This window comes from Bombus pascuorum, chromosome 3 (assembly GCF_905332965.1).
Source record: "Bombus pascuorum chromosome 3, iyBomPasc1.1, whole genome shotgun sequence".
In the NCBI taxonomy this organism is placed as follows: domain Eukaryota; kingdom Metazoa; phylum Arthropoda; class Insecta; order Hymenoptera; family Apidae; genus Bombus; species Bombus pascuorum.
In genome coordinates this window covers 11,969,480-11,973,372 of record NC_083490.1, presented here as the reverse complement: position 1 = coordinate 11,973,372, position 3,893 = coordinate 11,969,480, and the positions used below count along the sequence as shown (strand labels likewise).

Genomic DNA, 3,893 nt, shown 5'->3' with positions numbered 1-3,893 from the left:
CTGAATATCATTTGAATCGCTCCCATCAGGTGATCGTTAACTACGTAAGATTGAATCATCTAATAGTACTTCGTTTATATACAACGTAGTAATTAATAGGAAATAATCGTGTCAGGGTAGACGTGAATTTCTCATCTGTGCTTATAGAACGAAACGTTTTTTCCTTTCCCTATTTCTCGTGACATTTCGATCCTTCTCGAGCATATTGAAAAGAAAATTGCTAATGGACAGTATCATACATGTTGATCACAAAATTATTTGTTTGGGTATTATATATTTGAATACGAGAATTTAAAGAACTATGAAAGTATCTGTCCAAGTAGAGTAGGTCGTGCTATAGTATAGCTTTATAGGGTAAAATCACCCTTTGGAAAAGCGTAAAATCTTCTTTCTCGTCGATATCTTAAAAAAATATAAGACAATTGAATAAAAATCGTAGCATTTCTTATGTGTTGGAACAAAATGGTTGGAAATGGTTGGAAATAATAGTAAAAAAGGTTTTGTTTGTAATATTTTAAATATTTCAATAGCCAATTTTTAAATTCTTAAATTATTTTTGTCTTACTGATTCGCACACATGTATACTTAATAGTTCTCATTTCTCAAATTATTATCTTATCATTCGTTCATGTCACTGATTCTATATTTAACGATTTGTATATTTAAATTTAGAATATTAATTTATATTTTGCTTTGAGCAAGATATACTACACACTTAACGTAACTACGATACTCTTGCGATCAACCATAGAAGCCACTTGATAATTTTGCGACATCATTTTAAACGAAATTAGGTTTCGTAACTGATGCCGTGACTTTATTTCATTCACATCGAAGAACGTAAGAAGTAATTGGATATAACTTCAGATATTCTTGCTTCTTATTTTATCTCCCTTTTTTTTACATTCAGTCTATATTTGTCTTTTCAAAAAGCATGCTATCCATAACGATATATTTTTAAATGTTGGTACTTGACAACTCTCTCTTTTTTATTTCAACAATGGTTTATTAATAATGATTACGATCGTTTTTAACATTAATGACAAGATAAATAAAAGTGATAATTTGAGATTAAGAGAAACGATAATTTATTTCATCAATCTTTTTTTTATTAAAACGATCTTCTGTCTGATTCGAGATTAACGAAATTGACAAGATTAATATGGATTGTTATTGAGACAGAAATATGATTGTACACATATAGAATCATACTAATACGTTACATACAATGAAATATATTGATTAAAAATTTTGTTCAATAATGTATTGCTAAAGAAATATACAAAGAAAAAAAAAAAACATACGATTTCACAGTGAAATTTATCTCGATATATGTATAGATGTAGAAAGCGGATGTATCTGTGAGTGTCTGTTCGTGTAAGAAGCAGTCAACGAGTCGAAGGTGAAAACCATTGTGGAGCCGTTGCCAAACCGTTAGGCTGCTTTCACACGGAGATACGCGTATCGCGATACGTGTATCGTGAATTGCTTTCCGTATGAATGTCGCCACTTGTTTTAATGTTTCGTCTGCCTCCTTCATACCAAAAGTATACTTGCCAAGATACACGAAATGAGTATCACGACAGTGCGTTTCAGGAAAATCGTCGTGTGAACGCCTCCATTGATATACATGTTCATATATTTAGTATCTATCAAACGCGTATCGCGACGATACGCGACCAGGCGACTGCGACCGGACGACCGCGACCACGACCGGGCTAATTGGTAGAGTTGAATCGAAAATAAAATAAAATAAAAAATCGAGTCGAATTGCTGAAGAAAGTCGAAAGTCGTGCGCGGAGTTTAACGGTCGCTCAGCGAGAGAAACGTAAGTGAGTTGCGATACCAAGTGTTGTAACCGATCGCGTTAATTGATATACTGTGGGTGTAAAAGCATTCGCACATTCTTTCAAACGGAACTTCAACAAAATTTTCAGCATGTATATAACATAAAATCTGCAAAATCTACTTTTTTCAAGACATTATAGGCTCAAATGGAAAATTTGTAAAAAATTACCTTTACTATTTTCTTCGCGAGTCCGATCGACTGCTACCTACTCAAGAACTTTTTCCACGTCATCTAGTAAACTAATTCTTCTAACTTTTCAGAAAAAGCTCAAATCTGGCCCAATTTTTGAAAAGTCGATCTATTTTAAAAAGTGTACGAATGCATTTCACATCTACCATATGTGTTAGATCGTCGTAGAAGTTTCTTTCGCTTTATAAGGAAATAATAGAACAAAATGGAAATGGATCACACATAATTGAATAAAATAATATGGAACAAAAACATGTTGTGCGTTTATTATTTCCTTGTGAAACGAAAGAAACTTTTGGGACAACCTAATACCTGGGACAGCCTAAATAAATCCATCGAAATAAACTCTACTGAATAAAATTCCTATTTAATGTACGAATTTGAACTGTCCCTTTTTCCTTAATTTCAATGTTATATATAGATAAGATTATCATAAGAAACGTGCATTGGAAGCAGCGTATGCGAAAATTTTTATTTCTTTTTGAGCACGTACAGATAATCATATTTCTTTTCACGATAAGAATGATTAATACCGTTCTTAGCAATTACATAGAGCATAAAAATAACGTATTCTTAATATGCTTTTCTTGTCCATTAAAAATCGAAAAGAAATATGAAGAAATCGATGAAATCTACCAAAACTTAATCATCGCCTTATCGAACCTTACGATTAAATTCGACCAAGTACTAAAACATTTCAACTACACGCTGTTACTGCAAAAAAAGAGAGGAAGAAGACAAGCATAAAATGTAAAACTGTAACAATGTAACGTAAAAACGTCTTGAACACTCGAAAATTTCGTTCACGTGAATCCGTGATCTTGAATCGTAGTTGAGCCCAAAATCTTAGAGGATATTTGCAGATGACAAGATAGAGGAAACGTGTTTGTCAGTGAATTGGGACAAATCTGGCGCCGTCGAGGCAACATTCACGTCTTGAACGATATATTGCCCCCCATTAACAACGTGTGACACGTGAAATACTCGTTGTCATTCGTTAGTAGCCAATCAATAGCTAATTCTTTTTATCTTATAAGTTTTCCTTCCTTTTTCTTCCCTTTTCTTTCTTTATCATTAGAGTAATATGATTTGATTATTTGAAGTACCTTGATTCTTCGATTCGTGACGTTATGTAATTTTCTTTTACATCAATATTTCGTGTGTATGTTGTATGTAAGACATGCGTGTGTGTATTAAAAAATAGAAATTGTAAAATAAGAAATTTACATAATCTTCCGCATTCTGGAAGTTAATCGATTATATCAGTATTAAGGAAGTACGGAAACTTCGAATTCCTACAGAAATACAAATTTCTAGAAATTTGTAAGAAATAATGCCGAGTTTGTGGTTAGAGTGAAAAAGTTGAATATCTGTATTAATATTGAACTGAAAACTCCAATTTTTAACATTTTAGGTATATATCTGAGTCTTTATTTACTATTAATATCAATATTAATATATTCCATTGAAAACCATATCTTACAATTTAATATCTTAGAAATATTACACTGCACAAATTTTTCTACTTATTCTATTAACAATATTTCTCTATTTAAATTTAAATGATCTTAAATCTATTTCCATTCACACAATAGATTTTTAATCATTTTATATCTTTAAATAAAATTTTAATTCCAAATATCTACAGTAATAAAATTTCTATCTGTAATGGTACAATTAAGTAAAAATTTCAAACTTTTCAGACGAGTATTTCTCTGAACTTCCCAATGAAGCTAAATTAAGATTGATCAAAATTTAGTTAAATAGATCCTTGAGTACAGCCTCAATTCCCAGTTATTCGGTACAATCCTCAATTGTTTCGAGTTATATATTACGAAGGCGTTCGCGACAGATC

General features: G+C 31.4%; 1 protein-coding gene across 2 annotated transcripts in view; it reads left to right on the top strand.

Annotated features, from left to right (window-relative positions):
- Positions 1 to 3,893, top strand: part of LOC132905536 (uncharacterized) — a 33,168-nt gene that overhangs the window by 22,074 nt on the left and 7,201 nt on the right. The gene's annotated exons all lie outside the window — the stretch shown is intronic.